Source organism: Anabrus simplex, chromosome 5, assembly GCF_040414725.1.
Source record: "Anabrus simplex isolate iqAnaSimp1 chromosome 5, ASM4041472v1, whole genome shotgun sequence".
In the NCBI taxonomy this organism is placed as follows: Eukaryota; Metazoa; Arthropoda; class Insecta; order Orthoptera; family Tettigoniidae; genus Anabrus; species Anabrus simplex.
The window spans coordinates 399,214,215-399,228,815 of record NC_090269.1 but is presented as its reverse complement, the minus strand read 5'-3'; the positions used below and the strand labels follow the sequence as shown (position 1 = coordinate 399,228,815).

Here is a 14,601-nt window from a genome sequence, read left to right as displayed (position 1 = left end):
CAAAAATGAAAATGCTGGCGCTGTACCGTAATTAAGGCCACGGTCGCTTCCTTCCCACTCCCAGACATTCCCTGTCCCATCGTCGTCGTACGACCTGTCTGTGTCGGTGCGACGTAAAGCAAATTGTAAAAAAAGTTTAAAAAATGAGAAACTACGGAAAAGCATTCTCAGGGCTACCGATAATCGGTTTCGAACCCACTCTCTTTCAAATGCAAGCTCAGAACAGCACGCCCCTAACCACACGGCCAACACCACCGGTAATTTCAGAAAACGCGAATATTTTTCGTGACCACAGAACAAACCAACGATGTAGCCTCTGCACGTTAATGTTGTAGGTTGCCAAGGTCGTTCAAAATAAAGTCGGGACTTTTTCATAAGGTGAAAGTTCTAAACTTCCAGGCTTCCCCTTGTAGACAGCTTGCCAGTGTTCATGTAGGTTCCAACAGGACAAGATTTATAATGATGAAGAGGTTTAATTTTCCTACAGTATTCTCTCGGTTACAATACCGACATGTTCCTCCCCAAGCTAAATGAACGTGCCAGGCGAGCTCCATTCTTCCCGTTTTGTGTGCTCTGCCATATTCTTCGTGTTTCATGTTCTACCGCCAGCCCTCCCAACCCACTTTGTTCAGAACATATCATAGTAATGTACAAACTCTGCCTTACTTCTCTGGTCCTTCCTCTATATAGAGACCCATCTCCTGAATATACAACAGATACTGCTGAGCTACACATGAGTTTGGAATATTATAAAGAAAAGCATTCTTTTCTCCATTCCGATCGTGAAAACCTTGTCTGAGTAAATGCTTTTAAAATAATGATTATCAACTATATATATAAAATAAGAGTTTTGTTTGTACATTGCTCAGAATTTGAAAAGAATTTTATTTCTGTACCGGTCATGTCAACAGTAACAAGGAAATGCACTTTTTACTTCTCCGTAATTTCTGTCTGTCTGTCTGTCTGTCTGTCTGTCTGTATGTATGTATGTATGTATGTATGTATGTATGTATGTATGTATGTATGTATGTATGTATGTATGTATGTATGTATGTATGTATGTACACGTATCGCGAGAAAACGGATGAAGAGAATTTAATGAAAGTCGGTATGTAAAGTCGGGGAATGAGCCACTAAAATCTAGGCTATAAATCATTTTATTCACGCTGAGCGAAATGGTAGTTTAGGGAAGGACTAACATTTAATTCTCAAATATTTATATTATTAGTGGTCCTATCGATAAATACTACATACGGTAACTAAAGTTATATAGAATTCAATTTCCGATCATTTATATCTTATACATTTTAGCGTACCGGCTATGATAATACAGATATTCATGAATTTGTATTTTTGTTGCTAAGCCCATATCAACGCCGAGCCACGTGAATTTAATGAAAATCGGTATATAGAGTCGGGGAATAAGAAACTACAGTCTAAGCTGAAAACAATTTTATTCACTCTGAAATTGTAGTTTATGGGAAGGCGTATGCAATTTTATTCTTAAATTCCTATGTTATTGGTCCTATCGTAAAGTACTACTTAACAGAAGTTATAGAGAATTTCCGACCATTTATGTTGTATTCAGTTTTACGGTACGGACTATGATAAGAGTGGTACTGCAAAGTCAGAAGAAAACTAAATGTGAAGGCCTACAATACCTAAAGCACATAACATTGTGATAGTACATATATCACACCCCCGAATTATATGTAGAAGTTAGAGATATTATTGTCAGTATTCGATTTATTATTATTATTATTATTATTATTATTATTATTATTATTATTATTATTATTATTATCAGTATTTCATTTGTATATTTTGCCATTTATATTGGTAAGCTGGAAGATATCCACATATGTAGGTATGAGTAATTTGTTTTGCACGAGTGGGAAAACATTGCTTTAATAACTCTGGTAATTTGGATTAGTCATGTGGCTACCCCAGTATTTGTTGTGGTCGTCGGAAAGTTCGTATGAGTCATGTATATATCCCAGCCTGATGAGATGAGCTTGTTGTTGTACCAGGGAAATTTGATGATTCATGTAAAACTCCCGAGTATTTGTTTATAACTTGGGAGAAAGAAGAGGTTTACTCATGATTGGCTGGCAAGCACCAATCCAGACGTATCATCTGAGAGGAGGGGGATGTTGATGTCTATAAAGGTTGATCATATGGCGGCAACCAAGACATTATGAGAAACATTGTAAGGGTGATTGTAGAGGTGATTGTAAAGGAACGAGAAGGAAGATAACTACAACCAGTGACACTGTATGAAGGAACGACAACTGGCACACTGTACGGGAAGGAAGTGGTGCTGATACACGTTACTGGAGTGACACGGCTGCAATGGACTGGACTTCAAACGTTCGTGGAGCGTAGTCTTGTTATGTTCGTGGAAAGTGGCTGATTGTGGAGAGTGCTTGCGCATTAAGTATTGTAGCACTTGTGGCGGCCTAGCATTATATGTTGGTGAAAGCTATCTTAGACTTTCCATAATTTATGTTGAGGATCGACAGACGTGTGTATATATCTTTACAACAATGTGAACACAGTAGTACAAGGTACAGTATCTGTGTGGTGTGATAACTGCCGATTATGAGAATCGGTAAGTCGAATTGATAAAGAGACAATGAAGGGTATTTATCTTCATACATGTACATTGTTCATCGGACCATCTACAAATGGTAGCTTAGTTCTCGCTTTCGTTTTCCCACGATTTTCATTATTATTGTTGTTGTTGTTGTAAATGTGGAGTCTTCCAGCAATATTTTATGTGTGTATTATATGTATAATGTTGTATGTTGATGAGGTGCTCATGCACGGAATTTGTTCAGAATACAGTTAGCTATTTTAGAATCAGTGTTATTGACGAACCTAGGTGCAGTTCCTACCTAATTAGTCGTTTTCAGGAGGTTAGGTAAGGCCTGCAGCAGATGTACCAGTACGCAGCATTATGTACACGCCCTGGGATATACAGTTTATCATGCTCTTATCTAAATTCGAGGGATCCATTCTGGTGAACTCTGGCGCCCATACTACGGACATTTCGGTTAATTATGCTTATTAATTTTATTAAGTTTTTCAGTAATTTTATTTATATATTTTTATTCATGATTTTATTTATTATTATCATCAAAATAGTTACAACATGGATCAACAATAACAATACATTGGCCATTGTTTGTTGTGATGTTCTGTCACTCAACTCCGAAAGATGGGATTACTGCTGCGTACCGACTAAAAGAGCCTGACTGAATACTGTCGGGAAATAGCCGGGGAGTTAGAACACTTTCTTCAACTGCATGTCATTCCTCTGCTTCATACATTTTCTGATACTGGTGGTACGTAACACACTGGTTAATCATAGTATTCCAGCTATTCGACCCGTACTCTGACGCGCTGTTTTGAATGAGCAGTGTTCAATCTTAAGGCAGAGGCTTAGTAGTAGTAGTACTAGTAGTATTATTATTATTAGTAGTATGGCCTGGTCTAGAATTACAGTTTAGGCCTATTCCAAATTATAGCACTTCAATACACTAAATAACTCAAAATTCAACCTTGAAAAGAGCCGTTTCTTAAGAAAAGCTTCTTCCTCTTCACTTTTATTAAATTCTACATTCATTTTATTCCACATTAGCAGAAGGAGGGGGTTTCTCCTCTGGATTGGAGGAAAAGTTTGCCTCCTAGGGAAACAGATTAGTAAAAGGGCATAGATTGTGCCCTGGGACTCTCCACTGGTCGACATTCCCCCCTCCGCCGAAAAAAAAGAAAAAAAGTATGTTCACTGACCACGGCTGTCTGCGTCTTCCAGCTCTGGAACTTTGGACTGTTAGATCAGCAACGTAGTACTGTTCGTTAAAAGTGAGAAAATGTGTGGTTTTTCATTTGATTGAGAATTTCGTATGAAAGCATTGCTTTTATTCGCGCCATTCCTACGGACGTCATTGTAATGACCTATGTTCATTTCAGTTGGAAAAACCACTAAGACACTCTTTCTGACGATGTAAAAAGGCAGGTGGAGAGTGTTTGTCTGCCATTATAAGGAAAACTCCCCAACCTGATTGTGACTGATGGTAGGCAAGCAGGCATTACAATCAAAATTCCCTAACCCAGTCGTCATATGAGGACGTTTGGTGATTTCCCCGTCGCGTTTCTAGGGTAACGTTAAGAGGTATGTAATTTAATACAGTCTTGCTCACAACGTGTACACTACCTAACCTACAATTCTGTATACAATGTAGAATTACGTAGCGAAGCACGGGTACACCAGCTAGTGAAATATATATTATAAACAAAATTCTACGGGGTCCGTTGTCTGTAATGGCATTTATTTCTCCAAATTTGGATATATTTATACTAATTCAAGGTCGTATTAGTAGTTTTTATCTTTCGTGTCTGTTTGTATGTTTGTTCCACCATCACGGGTAACCGGCTAAATGGATCTTGACCAATCTTCATATTTAGAGTCTTCTCATCCAGAAGCAGATTTCAATAGGCATATTCTTTGAAAATCACTGAATAGATTTGGGTTTATATGAAGACAAATATAATTATTTCCAAGTTTTTCTTACACTATTGATTATATCTCGGCCAAACTTCATATTTAGAGTATAACCATCCAGGAGCGGGTTTCGATGTGTATATAATTTAAAAATCACTGAATAGACTGGGGGTTTATAGGAAGACCAGGGGAGGTTTTTAATGTTCAATTTTCTCTGACGCTCTTGATTACATCTCGACCAAACTTCACATTTAGAGTCTACTCGTCCAGAACAGGTTTCAACATGCATATAATTTAAAAATCACTTAATACAGTGGGCATTTGTAGGAAGACCGGTAGAGACTTTTCGATTTTCTCTTGCACTATATATCATATGTAAAACAGGCAGACCATATGTGAAAGGCCCCTTTATTTTTAATAATTATGTACATAATTTCGTTTACATTTAAATTTACGCAGAAAATTATGTTTTCTACGGGGTTCACGGTTTGCCGCCTGTGACGGACACCATCGCAGACCTACAGGATCCATACTAGGAGAAAATGAGAGTATGCATGATATTTAGCTCGGCTTGAAAATTAACCCCACCTAATGTAACTGAACACCGAGGAATCATGAAGTAGAATTTTCTCTTTCTTGTCTGTCCATCCGTCCGTTGGTTTGTCCGTCCGTCTGTCTGTCTGTCTGTCTGTCTGTCTGTCTGTCTGTCTGTCTGTCTGTCTGTCTGTCTGTCTGTCTGTCTGTCTGTCTGTCTGTCTGTCTGTCTGTCTGTCTGTCTGTCTGTCTGTCTGGTTACCTATCTGTTCGTATATTCCTTAAATTGAAAGACTGCTGGACTATGTATTTGGAATCTACTCACTCAGGACTGAATTATCAGGTGCATATGATACCATGGTTATCATAGGATGATTATTCACAATTATTTTTGTTAACATTAGACTTAACAAAGGACTGTATATAACAGAATATGTTATTTCCGTTACTTTAAGCCATGTACGTATTTATCGTACGACGCATGATAACGAAGATGATTACGAAAAAAATAATTTTGAATCCAAGTCCCGTGGGACATTGTCGTGCATGTCACTTCGAGGTGGATAACGGGAAAACTACAGAGCCACATTCCTATTCTCGCTAGGGCAGATATCAAAAGGAGGTATCATCAAGGTCAATGCGCCCCGCCTGTGGTCAGAGATACAATATGCAATATGAGAACCACGGAGGATTTCGCATAACCTCCTATCAGGAACTGTACCGTACAATAAATAGGGAAATCACCCTCTTTCTCACTCCACTATGTTCAGCTTCATCACATTTCATGTTACTGTCAAGAGCTTTCGTTGGAGATAGTGGGTTCGAAATCCACTATCGGCAGCCCTGAAAGTGGTTTTCCGTGCTTTCTAAGTTCACACCTGACAAATGCTGGGGATGTACCATAATTAAGGCCATAGCTGCTTCCTTCCCACGCCTAGCCCTTTCCTGTCCTGTCCCATCGTCGCCATAAGACCTACCTGTATCGGTGCGACGTAAAACAACTTATAGAAAAGTGTGAATAGAGGCATATTACTTCGCGTACATTCCTGAAGGAAACACGTAACCCACTGCAAATTCCCGTGCGAAGAACGGGTACAAATCCTAGTTAAAAAGAAACTACAATACAGAGATGGAGCAAGCCCCTAGCACTCCGTCGATTTCCAAAAGTAAGTTTAATACACTGGTCGTGCGATGCACGACGTATTAGATATTAATCTGATAAGAACATTTTTTTTTGCTAGGGGTTTTACGTCGCACCGACACAGATAGGTCTTATGGCGACGATGGGATGGGAAAGGCCTAGGAGTTGGAAGGAATCGGCCGTGGCCTTAATTAAGGTACAGCCCCAGCATTTGCCTGGTGTGAAAATGGGAAACCACGGAAAACCATCTTCAGGGCATTTTTTATTGAATACTTTCAATCACTTACAATAATTTTTAATTTACAATATAAAAGTATACAATAAGTGTAAGCTGGTGCGTTTCCAGATAGTCCAACTATATATATTAAAAATATTGCTGGTATTAAAATTGAATTTCGTTTATTATATTATTGCAAGAGCCTCCGTTGCTCAGGCGGCAGCGTGCCTGGCTCTCACCGCTGGGTTCCCTGGTTCAAATCCCGGTCACTCTCTGTGAGATTTGTGCCGAACAAAGCGGAGGCGGGACAGGTTTTTCTCTGGGTACTCCGGTTTTCCCTGTCGTATTTCATTCCAGCAACACTGTCCAGTAACATTTCATTTCATCTGTCATTCATTAATCATTGCCCCAGAGGAGTGCGACAGGCAAAATTTTTGTCCTTCCCGCTAGATGAGGGTTTCATTCCATCCCATTTTCATTTTCATACTATTGCACCACCCTGAAGGAATTTGTATCGTCAATAAAATTCAGAACATGTTTCACACAGGGTGGTCGGAAATAACGTGAGCCGGGCATTTAAGCATTAGAGGGTTGGTCATTCTGATATATAATTTGAAGAAAAAAACCGATATCTCACTCCGTTGCCATTTATTCAGCTGCTGAAGTTAGCTAATTAGATCGCTTCGTGGGCGAATTCAGATGGGCCTTGCAAGGCGGTGTTGCTACATTTGTACGTGACTTAAGACCGGCTTTAGGGCACCAATCCAAGAAAACACTTCGCCATGGGAGGGATTTGAACACGGACCTCTAAGCTAATATGATCGAGGCATAGCACCTACTCTATGGCGGCCGGTATAAGCCCATTTGGATTCGCCCGCGAAGTGATGTGATTGGCAATTTCACCAGTTGATAAAGTGACAAAGGCGCGGGATATAGAATTAGTTTCTTCAAATTAGACGTCAGTATTACCAACCCTCCAACGCTTATCTATATATTAATAAAATTTATATCCGGTCGATTTCCTTCATTTTTTGTAAAATGAAAGGTATTCATGTACAGATTTGTCATCAGGTACTATAAATCACTTAACTTCCGCCTTCCTCAAATTATTTGATTGTTTCAATTGTTTGTCTCTTTGAAGCAATCATATATTTGGTTCTAATTGAGGTACGGAGTTCATTTTGGCCTAAGAACACTTAGTGGATCAAGCTCTTTCATTTAAGCTCTTAACTATTCAGATTGGTTGATTGTGAGGAAAGTTATGAGTGCACATTCAATTTGACGTCTCATTTCTTCAACATTTTTCTCATTGAAACAATCATATCTTTCGTTATAATTGAGGTACCCAGTTCATTTTGGTTTAAAAACACTCAAAGGATCAAGCACTTTCTTTTGAGTTAATAACTACTTAAATTCGTAGATTCTGAGAAAAGTTATGAGTACATTTGTCTCCATGACGAAGATCTTTGAAGGACTTTTTAACAGTTCAGCGCGTAGTGTTGTTCCAAGGAACGTTTAATTCAATTTCTTTGTGTGATTTATCTTCAAGAGTTTTGTTGACATAATATTATATTCTACTACCACAGCGGATCATGTGCTTTATATCATTAACTCGAAGCTTTGCAAATACATCCGTGAGGATAGTAACGAACAACACCATATATTGCGGGCGGAGCCAGCGGGAAACTGCTAGTATATACGGTTTACGTTGTCCGCGACCACAGTGTATTACGTAATCGTCAACCCTGCGGTGTAGGGGTAACGTGCATACCTTTTATCCGGAGGCCCCGCGTTCGATTTGTGGCCAGGTCAGGGAATTTTACCTGCATATGAGGGCACTCAGCCTACGTGATTGCAATTGAGGAGCTACCTAAGGTGAGAGGGTGGCACCGGTCTAGAAAGGCAAGAATAACGTTCGAGAAGATTCGTCATGCTGACCACAAAACACATTCGTAACCTGTAGGCCTTCGGGCAAAGAAGCTATCGCTTGGTAGGCCACGGCTCTTCGGGGCTGTTGTAGGATGGGTTTGAGATTAATATTACGTAACTATACACAAGTTTTTGTTTACATTATTACTAGTGGACATGTTCTGATCCGCAGCATTTGTTATAAACAGATTTGATAACTGGTATTGATATTCCTGTCATAGTCATATTGTTTAGTCTGCTATTATCAATAGTTCTATGAACATTTAATAACGGTACATAATAATTGATTCATTCGTAATGCAGTTTACAACACTTTTTTTTCTTTTCATATACTCGTACGATTCTCTGTGCGTGGACCATTTGAGCGTATCCCGATCTTTACATTTTCAAACCTTCTTGCCAGAGTTGGTGTAATATACAATTGGCCGTGACTAAATACTGGTTCGGGTATGTAGACACCCATTTTTTTCAAGAGTTTGTGCCTGCGGTTTCTTTACTGATCCTACCTTAAGCTTGATACTGTCCTACTCCTTGGCTGAATGGTCATCGTACTAGCCTTCGGTTCAGAGGGTCCCGAGTTCGATTCCCGCCGGGTCGTGGATTTTAATCGCTTCTGACTAATACGTATGGCTCGGGGATTGGGTGTTTTTGTCCGTCCCAACACTGTCTTCATATTCAGACAACATACTACACTACCAACCACCACAGAAACACGCAACAGTAATTATTATCTGCGCACCTTTTCTGGATAGATTTACACCCTAGTGCTGAAATGGTCGACCTCGGCAATCTTCGAGATTCGTGCTGGCAACCTTTGAAATATAAACTATGAATCGCTTATGCATCGCTGTGCGACATCTGCCGTACACTTTACGTACTAGTACTGTTGTTATTTACACAGCAAAGCCAAACTATAGAATTCACTCTAGGAATAAGATTCGCATCGTGAAATGTTATATAATGTGTGTGTGGCACAGTTGTTGGCTAAGATAACAAAGGTTTAGCAAAATTCATATCGATCGATCATATTATCGATTCAATTCAGATTTCATTTCCATTCAGTTGGCAGTACTAACGGAACCGGAATTGCTCAGTCTTTACTCCTCAAACCCGTAATCAAACCTATCGATAAAAAGTGCGCAGATAATGCATCCCTTTATACAGGGTTGGCGTCAGGAGGGCATCCTGCCATAAAACAGGGCCAAATCCACATGTGCGACACAGTTCGCACCCGCGACACCACAGGTGTAGGAAACGCGTTAGGAAAAGAGAGAATACAGAAGGCTTGATACGTTCCCATCTCTGAGTTCTCGACTATCTTCTCTTTTTCTTTTTGCTAGGCGCTTTACGTCGCACCGACACAGATAAGTCTTATGGCGACAATGGGATAGGAAAGGCCTAGGAGTTGGAAGGATGCGGCCGTGGCCGTAATTAAGGTACAGCCCCAGCATTTGCCTGGTGTGAAAATGGGAAACCACGGAAAACGATATTCAGGGCTGCCGACAGTGGGATTCGAACCCACTATCTCCCGGATGCAAGCTCACAGCTGCGCGCTCCTAACCGCACGGCCAACTCACCCGGTCTGTTTTCTCTTAACAGCAATTAACTTATTAGGAACGTTCTGCCATTTTCTGAGTATATACAGAAACTTGGGAAGGTAAGAGAATCAAAGACTATGTAGCAGACAATGGTATTATTCCATGATCAGAGGAAATGTACACTCTCTGACTTGGCAGGCAGTAATGAAGCATAGCTGCCGGCAGTGACAATACTGAGAATGAAAATCACATAATTATGTCAGAATATTAATGAAAGTGATAGTCGCTTAGCAACCCGCAAAGTACATAATGTATTTCGGGCTAGGATAAGACTTCGCATGTGATTGTTGGAGTGATCATGACGTAATGATTCGATGTTAGGATTACTCAAAGTTGAGTGAAGTTACAGACCTATCAATGTCTCATTATTCACTGGCACGTAATTCCGGAGGGAATAAACCAGAAATAAAGCAAATCGATCCAGTAGAACGGGTCGGGCGTATTTGCCAAAGTTATTTTTAGTAAACTCATTTAATATACAGATTACCAGCTGATGAACCCGTGCTTCGTAACGGAATTCTACATTATATATAGAATTCTAAGTTAGGTAGTGTATACGCTGTGAGCAAGATTGTATTAAATTGCATAGCCCTTAACGTTACCCCAGAAATGTATCTTCTAATATGAAGACTGGGTTAGGGAATTCTCATTGTAAAGGTAGGCCCGCTTGCCTACCATCAGTCAGAACCAGGTTGGGGGGTTTTCATTATAATGTCAGACACTCACTCTCCACCTGCCTTTATACATCCTCAGAAAGACTCTCTTGGTGGTTTTCCCACCTGAAATGAACATAGGTCATTACAATGACGTCAGTAGGAATGGCGCGATTATAAACAATGCCTACATATGAAATATTCGATAAAATGAAAAACCACATATTTTCTCTCTTTTAACGAACAGTACTACGCTGCTAATCTGACAGTCCAAAGTTCTACAGTTGGAATGACCAAGCCGCAGACAGCCGTGATCCGTGAACATTCTTCGTCTATTTTCGGCTGTGGGAGTTGAATAGTAGAAAGTCCCAGGGCAAAAACATTCCCCTTTTACTAATCTGTTTCCTAGGATTTGCTACTTGCTTTACGTCGCACCGACACAGTTAGGTCTTATGGCGAGGATGGGACAGGAAAGGTCTAGGAATGGGAAGGAAGCGGCCGTGGCCCACATTAAGGTACAGCCCCAGCATTTGCCTGGTAAGAAAATGGGAAACCACGGAAATCCATATTAAGGGCTGCCGGCAGTGGAGTTCGAACCCTCTATCTCCCGGATGCGAGCTCACAGCTGCACGTTCCTAACCGCACATCCAACTCGCCCGGTTTTCCTAGGAGTACCCGATGAGTAGGAAAATCTCCATTCACTACTCTGGCGGCGGAAAAATCTGACTTGAGGGCAAATTTTTCCTCCAAGCCCGAGCGGAAACCCTCTCTTTACTGCTAATCTGGAATAAAATGAATCTAGATTTGAATAAAAATGAAGATGAAGAAATTTTTATGAAGCGGCTCTTTTCAGGGTTGAATTTTGAGTTATTTAGTGAATTGTGGTGCTATAGTTTGGAGTAGGCATAAACTGTAATTCTAGAACAGGTCATACTACTACTACTACTACTACTACTACTACTACTACTACTACTACTACTACTACTACTACTACTATACTAAGTGAACCTGTGCCTTAACAGCGCGTCAGAATAGGGATCGCATAGCTGGAATATTATGAAGAACCAATATGTTACGTACCATCAGTATCAGAAAATGTATGAACCAGAGGAAAGGAGTGGCATGCTAAAGAAGAAAGTTTTCTAACTCCCCAGCCATTTCCCGCCAATATTCAGTCAGGCTGTTATAATCGGTTCGCAACAGTAATCCCATCTACCGGAATTGAGTGGAAGCATAAGAGACAAAGAACATCACAACAAACAATGGTCAATGTAATGTTATTGTTGCTCAATGTTATGAAATTTCGATATTGTAGGCCTTCACATTTAGTTTTCTTCCGAATCTGAAATACCACTCTTATCATAGTCGGTCGGTAAAAATGAATAAAGCATAACTGATCGGTTTCTTATTCTATATAACTTTAGTTATGTAGTATTTATCGATAGGACCACTAATAATATAAATATTTGAGAATTAAATTGAAGGCCTTCCCCTAAACTACCATTTCACTCAGCGTGAATGAAATGATTTATATTCTAGATTGTAGTGGTTCATACCCCGACTTTACATACCGATTTTCATTAAATTCTCTTCAGCCATTTTCACGTGATGCGTGTACAGACAGACAGACGGACAGACAGACAGACAGACAGACAGACAGACAGACAGACAGACAGACAGACAGACAGACAGACAGACAGACAGACAGACAGACAGACAGACAGACAGACAGACAGAAATTACGGAAAAGTAAAAAGTGCATTTCCTTGTTACAGTGGATATGACCGATAGAGAAATACCATTCTTTTCAAATTCTGATCAATGTACAGACAAAACTCTTATTTTATATATATGGACTAGCTGACGTAACCGCGCTTCGGTACGGAATTTTCAGAAAGACTGACTTTGTGGTTTTCCTAACTGAAGTCAACATAGTTCATTACAAAAACGTCAGTAGGAAAGTAGCGATTAAACGCAATGTTGTTCGAACCCCACTGTCGGCAGCCCTGAAAATGGTTTTCCGTGGTTTCCCATTTTCACACCAGGCAAACGCTGGCGCTGTACCTTAATTAAGGCCACGGCCGCTTCCTTCACATTCTAAGGCCTTTCCTATCCCATAGTCGCGATAAGACCTGTCTGTGTCAGTGCGATGTAAAGCAAATAGGAAAAAAAGCAATGTTATATATAAAATACTCGATCAAATGAAAAACCGCACATTTTCTCACTTTTAACGAACAGTACTATGGTGCCCATCTAACAGTTCAAAGTTCCAGAGCTCGAATGACCAGGCCGCAGACACCCGTGTACATTCCTCTACCATTATTCCGTTAAATATGCACTCTGCACATTCCAATCAGTGCAACAGGGTAGGGATTGAATAGTTTGAATGCTTTGAAGAACCAGTGTGTTACGTACCAGTAGTATCAGAAAATTTACGAACCAGAGAAATGGCATGCTAGAGAAGAAAGTTATCTAACTCCCAGCTACTTCCCGCCAATATTCAGACAGGCTGTTACACTCGGTACGACCGGGCCAGTTGACCGTGTGGTTAGGGGCGCGCAGCTGAGAGCTTGCATACAGGAAATAGTGGATTCGAACCCCACTGCCAGCAGCCCTGAATATGGTATTCCGTGGTTTCCAGTTTCCACACCCAGCAAATGCTTTGCCTGCACCTTAATTAAGGCCAAGGCCGCTTCCTTCACACTCCTAGCCCTCTTTTACACCATTGTCGCCATAAGACCTATCTGTGTCTGGGCAACGTAAGGTGAAAAAGTGCTCGGTACGCAGCAGTAATCCTATCTATCGGAGATGAGTAGCAACAGAAGACACAAAGCACATCACAACAAACAATGGTGAATATAATGTTGTTGTTGATCAATTTTATGAGCTTTCTATATTGTAGGCGTTCACATTTAGTTTTCTTTCGACTTTGTGATATTAGGGCGTCTTACAAAATTATATATAGCATAGACTGTACTTCCTACTTTCCGACTACATACCGATTTTCATTCAATTCTGTTTACCCATTTTCTTGTGACTTAGCACTGATATGGACTTGGTAAGAAATATCCAAATTCATGTAGGCATACATCTCTGTGATGATAGCCGGTATGGTAACAATGTGTAAGATATAAATGAACGGAAATTTAATACTATATAACTTTAGTTATGTAGTACCTCGTATTTATATCGATACGACCACTAATATCAGGAATATTTGAGAAATAAATATTGGCCTTCCCCTAAAATACCATTTCACTCAGCGTGAACAAAATTATTTATGGCCTGGATTATAGCGACTTATTCCCCAAATTTGTATACCGATTTTCATTGAGATAGGACCACTAATAACGTCAATATTTCAGATCTAATTATTGTTAAGCCTTCCCCTAAACTACCATTTCACTCAGCGTGAATACAATTATTTATACCATGGATTACAGTTACTTATTCACCGACTTTGCATACTGATTTCCATTAAGATGCGACCACTAATAACAAATATTTGAGATTTAAATTATAGGCCTTCCCCTAAACTGCCATTTCACTCAGCGTGATTTAAATTATTTATAGCCTAGATTGTAGCGACTTATTCTCCGACTTTACATACCGATTTTTATAAAACTCACTTCAGTTGTTTTCTCGTGATGCGTGTACATACATACATACATACATACATACATACATACATACATACACACATACATTACAGAAAATTGAAAATGCATTTCCTTGTTACTGTGGACACGGCTGATACAGAAATACCATCCTTTCTAAATTCTGAGCAATGTACAGACAAAGCTCTTATTTATTTATTATCGTTCCGGCCATCTATGGACCACGTTTTACAGTCTTTACGTTATTTTTCACCAGTCCTGACTTCACATTCTGCCAGTACTTCTTCATCCTTGCACTGACTTCTGTTCTTCTGTGTAGGTCCACTTCTTCTTCTTCTTCTTCTTCTACTACTACTTCTTCTTCTTCACAAGTTCTTCCCCAGTCTCCTGGAAACCCTTGAACTC

The 14,601-nt window shown here is 39.9% G+C and overlaps 1 protein-coding gene and 1 pseudogene across 1 annotated transcript in view; both read right to left on the bottom strand.

Annotated features, from left to right (window-relative positions):
• Nucleotides 1–14,601, bottom strand: part of LOC136875003 (suppressor of lurcher protein 1) — a 1,553,195-nt gene that overhangs the window by 1,037,969 nt on the left and 500,625 nt on the right. The gene's annotated exons all lie outside the window — the stretch shown is intronic.
• Nucleotides 6,129–6,310, bottom strand: LOC136875151 (U2 spliceosomal RNA; annotated as a pseudogene).